Below are 13,314 nucleotides of genomic sequence, written 5' to 3' on the forward strand. Positions count from 1 at the left end.
TAAAAATGAAGCACTGGTTACTACAGACAAGTTATTTTTTTTCTGCTTCTCCAGGAGAAGCACTGGTGGAAGGGAGGTGAGTGTGGCATGGAACTCAAGAGCACAGTGGTCTGTGGTCATCTTGCTGGGGCTGGACCAAAGCTGTGGAGTACAGAGCCCACAGGTCACCTGGGCCAGCCACAGGCCTCCCTCCTGCAAGCAGGTATCTTGGGACAGCATTCTTGTGGTTCCTATTCTGAGCATGTCAGCTGCAAGTGAATACTTAACTCAGGAAGTCAGAGGTTCTGTACTCACCCACTTCACAGCTTTGTGGTTGCCACTGAAAACAGTAACACTGATGTCACAAAGACAGGGTGATGATAGCTGACCAAGGAAGTCTACCTTCCCACACATTCATTGGCAGGTACTGTTGACACTTGGACTGCACTGTGCAATTCTGAGCTCTGTCAGAATTTGAGAATCCAACAGGAATATTCAGTAGACTTTATTTATAGTAGGAAGACCTGCTGAACAGTAAGTTATAAGGAAACAAGTTTTCAGACCACAGCAATAGATACAAGATGAGCCTTTATTCATCGTTTTTATTTAAATGGTAGTTTGGGCTTAAGTTGATACAAGAAAGAGTAGGAAATACTCTGGAGTTAGTAGGTATAGGTAAGAACTTTCTCAATGAAACCCCAGCAGCACAGCAACTAAGAGATAGCATAGATAAATGGGACCTCATAAAACTAAAAAGCTTCTGTTCATCAAAAGAAATGGTCTCTAAACTGAAGAGAACACCCACAGAGTGGGAGAAAATATTTGCCAACTATACATCAGACAAAGGACTGATAACCAGAATATACAGGGAACTTAAAAAACTAAATTCTCCCAAAACTAATGAACCAATAAAGAAATGGGCATGTGAACTAAACAGAACTTTCTCAAAAGAAGAAATTCAAATGGCCAGAAAACACATGAAAAAATGCTCACCATCTCTAGCAATAAAGGAAATGCAAATTAAAACCACGCTAAGATTCCACCTCACCCCTGTTAGAGTAGCCATCATCAGCAACACCACCAACAACAGGTGTTGGCGCGGATGCGGGGAAAAAGGAACCCTCTTACACTGTTGGTGGGAATGTAGACTAGTACAACAACTCTGGAAAACAATTTGGAGGCTACTTAAAAAGCTGGACATCGATCTACCATTTGATCCAGCAATACCACTCTTGGGGATATACCCAAAAGACTGTTACTCCAGAGGCACCTGCACATCCATGTTTATTGCGGCACTATTCACAATAGCCAAGTTATGGAAACAGCCAAGATGCCCCAACACTGACGAATAGATTAAGAAAATGTGGTATCTATACACAATGGAATTTTATGCAGCCATGAAGAAGAACGAAATGTTATCATTCACTGGTAAATGGATGGAATTGGAGAACATCATTCTGAGTGAGGTTAGCCTGGCTCAAAAAACCAAAAATCGTATGTTCTCCCTCATATGTGGACATTAGATCAAGGGCAAACACAACAAGGGGATTGGACTATGAGCACATGATAAAAGCGAGAGCACACAAGGGAGGGGTGAGGATAGGTAAGACACCTAAAAAACTAGCTAGCATTTGTTGCCTTTAACGCAGAGAAACTAAAGCAGATACCTTAAAGCAACTGAGGCCAATAGGAAAAGGGGAACAGGTACTAGAGAAAAGGTTAGATCAAAAAGAATTAACCTAGAAGGTAACACCCACGCACAGGAAATCAATGCGAGTCAATGCCCTGTATAGCTATCCTTATCTCAACCAGCAAAAACTCTTGTTCCTTCCTATTATTGCTTATACTCTCTCTACAACAAAATTAGAAATAAGGGCAAAATAGTTTCTGCTGGGTATTGAGCGGGGGGGAGAGGGAAGGGGCGGAGTGGGTGGTAAGGGAGGGGGTGGGGGCAGTGGGGAGAAATGAACCAAGCCTTGTATGCACATATGAATAATAAAAGAAAAAAAAATAAATGGTAGTTTGGGGAGCATTGTCTATGTGACTGTAGCTTTGTGGCACCTGAGTACCTTCGAATCTCAAGGCTGAAAATTTCCAGGCTCGCTGGTCTCCAGATAACGAAACTATTCTGGATTCAAGTGGTTCTGATCACCACCTCATTGTTTAAGTAACATTGGAGCACAATAAGCAGGAGAGGCAGAGGACAGGCCTCCAGAGCTTATGCTTATTCAGAGAGGAGCTCTGCAAAGATTTCAGTCTTTAGTTGGAACCCCAGTGAGCTTTGGGTCATTTGTGAGGACTTCATCTTGCTCCTGTTATGTCTGTCCTGTCCAGCACTCAGTCCTAGCACATATGGGGTCTGCGCCTAGCAGGTCCAATTGTAGTGTAGTGTTGGGAGTGTGTATACCAAAGCAGCTAACGTGATCTCGGAAGGCTGCAAGAAGTCTAGAAGTACATTCCCCAGCCAGTGAGTTAGCTTCTTTGTTGTTCATAGAATAAGCATAATATAACCACAGATCTCAATTATGACGATTCACAGCTATGGTTTTTAATATTGGTTTTAATGACATTTTAATCCACTAACACCCTGCAGTGTAGTAAGAGAAGCATCGGGAAGTTTTTTCTGTTTGTTTTGAGCCAGGGTCTCACTTTGTACCCCAGGCTGGCTTCAAACTTACTGTGGCCTTGAACTCACAATCTCCCTGCCTCAGTCTCTCCACTGCTGGGATTACAGATGAGTATTATACATCCACAATTTAATTATTAACTAGAATAAAGATGGTCTGGTGATAACTACTTGGTTCTTCAGTTTGCAAAACCATTTTTCCTACATTTTTTCATCCAATCCATGCAAACTCTGGAAGATGGGTGTAATTAAAAACAATGGCCCCTCTAAATTCACTGTAGGATCCATTCCTGGATTGAATCCTAGAACTGGAAGCAGACATTAGTGAAAAAGCTGGACTGTCCTTCAGTTAATAGGATCATACCAATGTTAATTCCTTTTACAAAAGTACCACGGTTCTATAAAATTCACATGACGGCTGAGCTCAGTGGTTCAAGCCTGTAATCCTAGCTGCTCAGGAAGTGGAGATCAGGAGGATCACAATTCAACGCCACCCTGGGCAAATGTTCACAGGACTCCATCTCAAGCAATGACAGTGGAGTGGCACATGCCTGTCATTCAAGCTGCTTGGAGAAGCACAAATATGAAGATTGTGGTCCAGGAGTTCTGGGCATTAAGTGAAACCATATGTCAAAAATAACCAACACAAAAAGGGCTGGTGAAGTGGCTCAAGTGGTAAAGCAGCTGCCTAGTAGCAGAAGGCCTCAAGTTCAACCCCTAGTACAGCAAAAAGAAAAAGGTTAAAACGACAGGAAGAGCATGGTGCTGACTCCCTAGCTCGGTCTTCATCCTGGCAGGGCATCTCAGGCCAGAAGTGTGCAAAGCAGCAGCGTTCCAGCTTAGGGGCCTGAACTGAAGTGCAGGCTGAAGCTCTGGAGGCAGAGGCTGAATTGTGGGTGATCCTGAGGGCCATTGCCAAGCTAACCACCTGGCCTTGCATCTAAGTGAGTAAAATGATTCCTGGTCTCTAGAAAGTGCACACTAATTTATAAGCCTTTTCTTTGGCTTTGGGATTCATAATGGGATTCTTTTCACTTGTGGACTTCCTTTCCTGATACCTTTTCCTGTGGCAAGAATGAAAAGAGTGTCATTTACCTCTGATGGGATCCAGGAGGAAGTGACCTGCAGTCTGTCAGGTACCCACAAGGAGCCATGCATGGTGGCTCACGCTTGTAATCCCAGCCACTCAGGAGGTAGAGAATTGGAGGATAACCATTCAAGGCCAGCTGGGACAAAAAGCTATGGAGACCGTAAGTCAGGTGTGGTGGTGTACATCTGTTATCCTAACTACACAGGGGGCATACATAGGAGGATCACAGAGGCCTACCCCAGGCAAAAAGTGAGACCCTATCTGGAAAATAAACTAAAGGAAAAAGGGGTGGAAGCTTGGCTCAAGTGGTAGAGTGCCTGCCTAACAAGTGCAAGGCCCAGAGTTCAAAACCTAGCACCACCAGGGAAAGACAAAAAAAAAAGTTGGCATGGTAAGTGGCCTGGGAACAGGGCGCTGGGTGTGCTCGCTGTGGGTGCTAGCTGCTGTCTCTTACGAGAAGTTAACTTTCTGTCTTGTTGCTGTTTCATTTTCTGTGCCCTCAGTCTCTGCACCCCCCCGCCCGACTTTTTTTTTTTTAAATAAAAGGGTCAGAGTGCTTTTCTATCTGAGAATAATTCTTAATGTGTTCTACACTGAAGTTGTAGAAACATTTTTTAAGAACTGTTGTCCCAGCTCTAGAACTAGGCAAATTCTGAGCAATACCGTTTCTCCATGGCTAACAGTAAGCACAAGCCAAAGAAGAATTAGGCCACGGACACAGTTTTCTGAGCCAGGAGCTTCGGTGTTCTTCCAGAGTCCCTCCAACTCACACGCCCGCCCTACCCCTTCCTCCTGTGTATTTGTCAGCACTGGCCAACACCGACAGGTGGCCCCTTATCAGTGACTCCTGTCCACCCACCCCTCACCATCTTCCCTGCCACTGCCCTCTGCCAGGCCCTCACCCTGCTTGCCGGGATCCTGAAACAGCCTCCTATGCCCCCTCAGCCTCACTCCTCGCTCAACACTTCCATCCCATCTCCAACATTGTCACAGTCATAGCATAATCATCAAAAGGTTAGAACCATGACTCATAAATCCATAGAGAACATGTGAACAAAGGTTTATTTAACTCAATGAGGAAGCCAGTAGCATAGTACATTTTCAAAGGAAAATTGTAGAACCTGTTTACAGTCAATGAAAACAGTGCTAAAATAAGATGCAAATACAGATACAAAGAACCCAACTTTTGCTATTTCACCTGTTTGCCTTCTTAGACTGGGCAGTGCCTTCATTTTAGGTCTCTATGAGACCTTGGGCCAGTCCTCTGCAGGTCCCTCCTCCACACACACACACAGCACCTAGGACTTTTCCATTCCTAACCCTTCTCCCCCCAAATCCAAGGTCCCCTAAACTCCCAGAGACTCCTGGGGGGCTGTCTGCAACAGTATGGGGAGACTCCAACAGTGAGATGATGTCTGTGCAGATCCCCCAACCCTAGGTGGTGCGTTATTTCACCAGGGAAGGTAAAACCATTATAGACTCTTTGCCATCCAGTTGAAGGCTTACCTCTTCCATTTTTGGCTTGTTTTATTGGGAACACTGACTCTAGGCAGGTCCCCTCTCTGTCCTAGCTCAGCTGAACTCCTTGCATCTCTGCAAGGCAAAAATGTATCAGCAATCAGGTAGCATCCCAGAGTCCAGGCCCTAATGATAAACAGCAAAGGGTTATTCTCCCAGATTCTAGAACCTAGAAAATGAAATGCTCTTTGGATGGGTCCAGTAGATGAGGCTCCATCCACTATGACTTTGACAGAACAAAGCAGAGTCATCCTTTTGCTGGATTACTAAATTTCAGGTAATTTTGTGTAATGCTGGCAAAATGAGGTGCTCTTTTTATTTTAAAACTTTAATTTTGCAAAGCTAACCAAAAATGTTAGAAGGAAAAAGGTATGTTATCTTTGTATATTTGGTACTTCATCAAGCACTTAGTTTGAGAAAATGAGGAATTAAAACAGTTGAATCAAAGGCATACCTTGCTACTTGTATTTTTTAAAAAATGGTGAGACATTCCTTTTCCCCAATAGCTACAATATAATACAGTACACAGCAGCTCACTTTAAATCAGAGTGTAAAGAACATCTAAGCCAATCCTACCTATATTTCCACCCATGTAATGCCTTTTTGGTGCTTAACATTCAACAGAAATGACATCTTAATATGTCAACAGAAATGACAAGCTTAAGATCCTTGTCCCTCCAGTTCTGATGATGTGATATCTGACTCTCCATCATTGTAAATATTTTCAGCTGTCTCCATATCTGTGCGGTGTTATCCTCAGACACCTAGCAAATGACCTAAGGATTTCTGGGGTTCCAACTATAGATTGAAACCTTGGCAGAGCTCCTCCATGAATAAACAGAAGTTCTGGATGTCCGTCTTCTGCATCTCCTGCAATCAGTTGTCCAATGTTACTTAAGTCCCAAACATTGAAGTGGCAATCAGTATCACTTAAAATCAGAACCATTTTATTATGTGGAGACCATTGGGCCTAGAAATTTTCATCCTTATTAAATTCCAAGTGTGGAGTTTAAATTTAAGCTATACAGGTCCCGCCATAAATTTAGTCTTTTTATTATTATTATTTTGGCTCTATTGGAAGTTAACTCTGGCCCTTTTTGCATTAGTTATTTTTGAAATAGGGTCTTGCTTTGTGTCAATTCCAGCCTGGATTATGATCCTCCTATTTCTGCTTTCTATGTAACCAGAATGACAAGGCATACCATCATGTCTAGCTTTTTATGGCTTGAGATGAGGTCTCATGAACTTTTTGCCAAGGATGGTCTTGAACCTTAATCCTCCTGATCTTACAGCTAGAATGACACACTTGAGCCACAGGGCCCGACAAAGCTATAGTCTTATCTGCAGAGTTGCTAGAATGAACTTGCTGTAGAGATTGAAGGAGAGGCGATTGGCCTCTGCCATGTGCACATCCACCAACTGGCTCAGCATACAGGTGGTATTGGACACGGTGTCCCAAATCATAAGTTTCTGATCATCAGCAACAGATCCCAACAGTGACTCAGGCAGCAGATGCCAGACCACATCCTCTGCCATGGCAGAGTGGCTGGTAAAGGTCTCTTTAGTGTCCACCCTTTGGCCTTCCTTTGGCCCTGCATTTACAGTCCACAGACCAGGCAGTATGGTCATTGGATGCACTTAGAGACATCCACTCAAATTAGAATTCCAGGAAAAACACAGCATCCTTTTGGTGTCCTCTTAACTTAAAGTCAGGGTTACATTTTCCACTTGGGTCTGAATTAACAGGGTGTTTTGTGTAGTCAAAAACCAGCACAAGGGCTGGGGGCATCCCTCAAGTGGTAGAGCGCCTGTCTAGCAAGTGTGAGACCCTGGGTTCAAACCAAAACCAAAAAGAACCCCAACACATCAGAAGATGTTGTCTTTATAGCAAGGATGTGAGGATTCTTCAGCATATAACAATCATGGTTTACTTTTTTATGATTAATTTTCACATTCAATTTTTTTCTCATTACAGAAACAAAGCCACCAAATTCATACTTGTCACTGTCACAATGGGAAGCATCAAACTACATCATCATGGAATAGTGAACTCGAGCGACCACAAGATGGTTCTGCCATCAGATGTGCCAGTACCAGTAAATGAAGGGCACAATCCATTCCTTCCCGTTTAGTCACTTCAGGAAGCCACCTAACAGTAAGACTAGGCCACTGAAGAGCATGGGTTATAGCCAGATCATACAGAAACCGTATATTATATTTCCAGATTTCATATTCTGTGATGACAACTTCCTCCACAGTATCATTTGTGTGTGTGGGGGTGGGGGGGTACTGGCTTTGAATTCGGGGCTTCACACTTGCTAGGCAGGCGCTCTAACCACTTGAGTCACTCTGCCAGCCCTCCTCCACAGTATCTTCAAATGTCTCTTTACTTGCCATCCTGTGTTGGGTGACCTGCCCCCTCTTGCCACCTTGGACTTCTCTCACTAGCCAAGATCAGCCCCACTCCTGGCACTCCTGTCTTTCCCCGGTGAGTCATACACTCCTAGTTCTCCAAGCCTGAGCTCCATCTTGTTCCCCAGATGTCACATCTTTCTCTCTTGCTTCCTTCCCATTTGCAGATACCAAGGTCTGAGGTTCTCCTCTCTCCAAATTTGGAACCAAAATGAGGTGCTTTTGAAACAGATAAGAGAGACCCACCTCTCCCAGGTGCACTGGAGAAGGAGTTAAACCTTGTTAGAGTGCCGTTAAATCACTATTGATATCAATGATAAGCTCTCATTGTAAGTATGCTTTTTAATATCTGTCTTTCCCTTAAATATGCCAAGATGTTGGGGGTTGGAGTGATTCGACTGCTAATTGACAACTGCTAGACCTTTCCCTGGTGTTCTGGCTGGCTCTAGCAAAGGACTATCAGCCAGGCAGCCTGCTGGCCTGCCCTCATGCTAGTAGTGACTGCTTTGAACACTCTATTGACACCTTGAGGAATCTATATGACACTCACAGCTGCTTGCTTCCAGAGGACAACTCCTGCTCCCAAAAGGAGCTTGCACTAGACTTTTTGCCATCACAAGCCTCGGTGAACTCTAGATGACCCTGCAGCCATTTCTACCTAGGCCAGAGGGAGAGCACCTCCCATGGTGGCCCAGCAGAAGGCTTGTGACTGCTATAAACATAGTGTTTCATTTGCATGAAGGGACTTCTGTGATTGGTGCAGACACCCTTGCCACATCCCCTTTCTGCTTGCTTTGTGAGCCAGCCAGAGACACCCTCCTGTATGCCCCCTGACATTGCAACATCAGGCCCAATGAAAGGCTTTTCTACAGTGGTCTTATCTTGCCTACTTTTTATTTTCATCATTAATAGAGCCCTTGGGCTGATAACACAAAGAAAGTGACAGCAGTGGCAGATTATAGTAGCCAAGGCAGCCATTGCCCCAGCAGTGGTAATAGTGACAGTGGAGTCTACACTGACAGTGGAGACAGCTGTCACCCTGGCGTGGCAATAGCCATGGTAGTGGCAGTGATAGCAACAGAAGAAGCAGCAAAACTGGCACCCATGACTAAGGCAGCCCTCACCCTAGCAGTGGTAGTGATACTGGATCATTGATCCAGAGTTCGTATCCTGGCAAAGTCGATGATTGAAAACACTGGACTAGGAATTAAGAGTAAAGCAAGCACAAAGTTCATTGAAAGGACAGCAAAGCTCCCCCATGTAAGGGAGGGACTTAGGGAAAAAAAGTTAAGCTGTAGTATAGCTGAAGTCTAGGAGTGATATAGGGCTCTGTCTGGCTTAGGTCCAACTCTTCTATCTTGAAACTATATTTGCGATTGGCTGATGCCTAGTCAACTTCTTACTGAATCCAGCCACCTGCCTGTCCCCCTCCTTATCAAACAGAATATTCCTGGAAGGTCTGTTCCTGGGCTTGGGACCCATATCTAGCAGCTGTATTTTGTTATTTTGGTAAGGGGTTTGTTGTATCTCTGAGAAGCCTGTTGTTTCCCACACCTCTTTAGATGTGTCTCCCTCATCCAAAATGGAGTCACCTCTTACAGTAGTGGCAGTAGTAACAGCAGCCAGGGTAAAAGTGATAAGGAGCATAAGTGGCAGAGACAACAAGAGACAATGTGACAATGAGACAATGGAATAGAGAGACCAGAGAGCTGTAACACTCACCATAGCTCCCAAGCTACTACTATTCATTGCTGTCTGTTGCTGCCAAGGATCACCAAGGATCACAACCACAAAGGGTCTGAAATTAGACTAGCACTAGAACTTCTCCTCACTTACCCACAATTCTTATCTGGATAGAGTAAAGGACCCCAGCTAGCTGATTGGTAACATATTGGCAACCCAGATGGGACCACTCTTTTGGGGACCCAGAAAAGATGGACAATGGTTATGATCTGTGTGGACTTCCTTGTGGGTGACAAGCCTGAACCTTTGCTTCAGGGTCAGCCAGGTTTTATAAGGTTCTGACCTGGCCACCTCTGGCCATAGTGTTTTTCCCATTCTCAAGTCAACCCCTCCCCTCCCTGTCCTTTATTTTGGAATAGTGCTCATTTGGTTGCGCATGTTGACTTGTAACTTGTAATAGCCTCACTACACTGTTGGACTATGGACTGGTTGCATCAGTTTCACAGTCTTTGTAGGCTTTTGGTTTGGACTACAGGTTATCTGCCTCACAAACTCTATTTGGGATTGTTGGTTAAACCACAGTAGTGGGTTTCTTTTTGGCTTCTGAAGTGCCTCTGGGGTTTTATTCCAGTCTCAGGAACTCTGCTCTGAGTTGCTAATCATACCACAGTCGTGGTCCCTGTGGTAGATTCTGAGATTTGATGAGCTTCGTTTCCGGAGTCCAATGTTGTACTGTGGACTGGTTTCACTTGCGCCATAGTCCTTTGTGGCCTTGATCTGGTTTTGAAAACTTCATTTGAGGATATTGGTTATACAACAGTAATGATTTCCATGTTGGCTTCTGAAATCTGTACAGGTTTGGTTTAGTTTCTAAGGACTTTGAATTGGCATGCACTTTGGTCAGTGAGCATTTGTAAGAATTTGTTTGATGAGCACTTTTAAGGACTGAGTATCTAGATCAGACAGTTTTATGTGGTGAAGAATAGCCCAAGAAAATACTAGGATTTCCATCTGTGTCTATTTCTTTTTGTCTTGTGAGACACTTTCTCTTCTGTCTCTGCATCAAAAAGGTAGACATGGGAAACACTCATCATATTCCAAAGGATTCAGCCCTTTGGAGATCTAATGATAAATTGGTGTCAATTAAGTCAGAGGGGCTCAGAAAAAGGAAACTAGTTTTCTTTTGGCCTAAATATGAACTACCAAGAGACAGAGAATTTGTCTGTATATTACAACACTATCCTCCAGCTAGAGCAACTTGGCAAAAGGGAGGAAAGGTAGGAAGAAACCTTCTGTGCTCAGACCTTTATGAAATTATACCAGGACCCTAAACTGAGAGATTCCTGTTGGGTTTGTGTAACCACAATATCCAAACCTTCTGAGCCTACAGAATCCAACCCAGATACCCAGTGGAGGCCACACAAGGTTAAGACAAGACCCTGAAACCCCACTGTTAACCTGAATTGAGGAAGTCCAGTACAGCATCAACATAAGCAGAGCCTTAGATAATTCTTCATGTGGCAAGTTATTATAATTTCGTAATTCTCATGGGTAATAAACCTTCGTCTGTCACGGCTTTTATATATATATATATATATATATATATATATATATATATATATATATGTGCACATTGTGTATATTGTATGTCTACATGTATATTTGTTTATAGGGCACCAAATTGTCTAAGAAAAATTGAATGTTCATTTATTAAAGAAATATGGCTCAAATGGTTAAGGAAAAACTGTAGATAAATAAGACTTGTTTAGCATTGCCAGATACATCTGATGTGTCTTTTGATTAACCAAGTACCATGGTATTTCATTTTATACAGCCCTTGTTTAAGTAGGGGCCCCTTGGGGTATGGGCTTCCAGACAAGGCTACCTCCAGAGCTGAAAAAGCAACTGCCTGAACTAACTTGTTTCAGTTTTCTCATGGTTGGTGAGTCCTCTGGCTTTCTCTGAGTCCTGTGACCACCCCCCAGTGAGATGTGGTAGGCCTGTATGATAAAAACCCTAGGGAATTCTATTCAAATTGGTTATAAATAAGGGAGTACTCACATAAAATTACAACTGTTAAATTGGCCCAGAGGCCTTATGGTTTGCATAACAAACTAATCCAAATTTTCTGTTAAGATGAAATAGACAGGTGTTCAAAACTCTTATTATACGTTTTTACCCAGTTGCTGACCAATCAGGATCATGTCTGTTTCTGGTAGAAGTTTAAGCTAAATGTAAATTGTTTGGTATTCAAAGCACAATGTATTTGGGTCTTTCAAAGGGATTTAAACTCTAATTCGTGTATAATCATAAATGAAAAAAGGTATAAGAAGGAAACCCACTGGGTTTTGATAAAGGAACTGGAGAAGTATTTGTACAGGATTGCTTCAAATCTTAATGGAAGGAACAAGGCAGAAATGAACCAGTAAATAGAAGACAGGGATGTAGAGGAAGTTTGAGTAATGAGGTATGTTTTGGTTAAGGAGGTCAAAAGGAAGAGAGAGAATGTTTATGAATTAGAAAGGTTTTGGTAAAGTAAATTTTTGTCCCATGACTGGAGGGCTGAAAAGAAGGAAAAGGCAAACATCAGAAGGTTTAACTAAAGTTGCTGAAGTTTTATGAATTTTGCAGAAGGAATATTGTATGTTGGCAGAAATCAAAGGGAAGTTATTTATAGGTTTAATCCACCAGCGATCTGATGATACCTAAATAATTGCTATTCCAAAGTACTGTGTACAATGGAAATAGCTAAATTGTAAAATTGCTAACCATAACTGTTCCAAGCCTCTTGTCATTCAAGGTTTTGGCTTTTCTCAGAAGCATTTGCAGTCAACTTCACAGAAAAGATGCCAACAAGTGCTCTTAGATGACAAAATTGAACTGCTCTATAGTTAAGTTGGGTTTCTCCTAAAACTTGGTTATAAGCAAAAAACTAGATACTAATGTTTGCCTGTGGAGCAGATAAGATCAAACTCAGCAATGAACTTCAGACTGGCAGAACTGGTTTTCCAGGTGTTCACAACCAAGAATTAGAGGCCAAAGCTGAGGAAGATAAAGAGAACAAGGAGGATAACCAGAATTTGGTCCTAATACTCTCAAGTTAGCCAGGACCCAGGGGACAAGGGGATCCTTCCAAAAGAAAAAGGCTCTGCAACTCCAGTGAGTCACTCAACTTCCTAATTGAAATTGGAATACAGAGATTTTAGAGGCTGGGAGCCTGAAGGCCCCTCATAAAGCCCTAAAAGTGACCTCTAAAGGAGCCTAGACTGACCTTAGCAGTAGGAAGAAAAGGTTGATTGTGGCCAGCCTAGGGGCAGCCTACTCAGTCTTGAGCACCCAACAGGGAAGTATAACCAGAAGCTAGTGTTACCTGGTGCATGTGTGCATTTGATGAGTGGCTGAAAATGAGAAGGGAAAGATTGATTAGGAGCCAGGCCTGATGGCGCTTGTCATCCCAGCTACATGTGCAGGAGGCTGAGATCAAGAGGATCGATCGAGGTTCCAGGCCATCCCAGGCAAAAACGTTCATAAGATTCCCCTGCCCCCCCCATCTCAATAGAAAAAGCTAGGAATGGCGATGTGTGTGACATCCCAGCTATGGAGGGAAGAATAAAATAGGAGGATCAGGGTCCAGGCTGGCCCACATAAAAAGCAAGACCCTATCTCAAAAATAACCAGAGCAAAAAGGGCTGGAGAAATGGGCTCAAGTTGAGTGCCTACCTAGCAAGTACAAGGCCATGAGTTCAAAACCCAGTACTGCCAAAAAAAATAAGTTGATTAGGAAGCACAGGGTTAGGAAAAGACTCAAGTGAATTTGAAGGCAATAAAAAGGTCTAAACACAATGGATTAGTGGATTAGTAGGGGCCCTCAGTAGAAAAATAAGTGCTAAATAAAGAGTTGCTGAAGAGATATAATGGAAAAACTAAGAGTGTTTGTGAAAACCAAGTTCTAGACTGATAGCAGTTGTTCTTGGCCTAAACTGTACCAGGCATTGGAAATACCTGA

At 43.1% G+C, this 13,314-nt stretch overlaps 1 pseudogene; it reads right to left on the minus strand.

The window, feature by feature from the left end:
- Nucleotides 1-5,873: 5,873 nt before the first annotated feature.
- Nucleotides 5,874-7,610, minus strand: LOC109681712 (histone-binding protein RBBP7-like; annotated as a pseudogene).
- Between the last annotated feature and the right edge of the window lie 5,704 nt (nucleotides 7,611-13,314).

Source organism: Castor canadensis, chromosome 12 (assembly GCF_047511655.1).
Source record: "Castor canadensis chromosome 12, mCasCan1.hap1v2, whole genome shotgun sequence".
In the NCBI taxonomy this organism is placed as follows: Eukaryota; Metazoa; Chordata; class Mammalia; order Rodentia; family Castoridae; genus Castor; species Castor canadensis.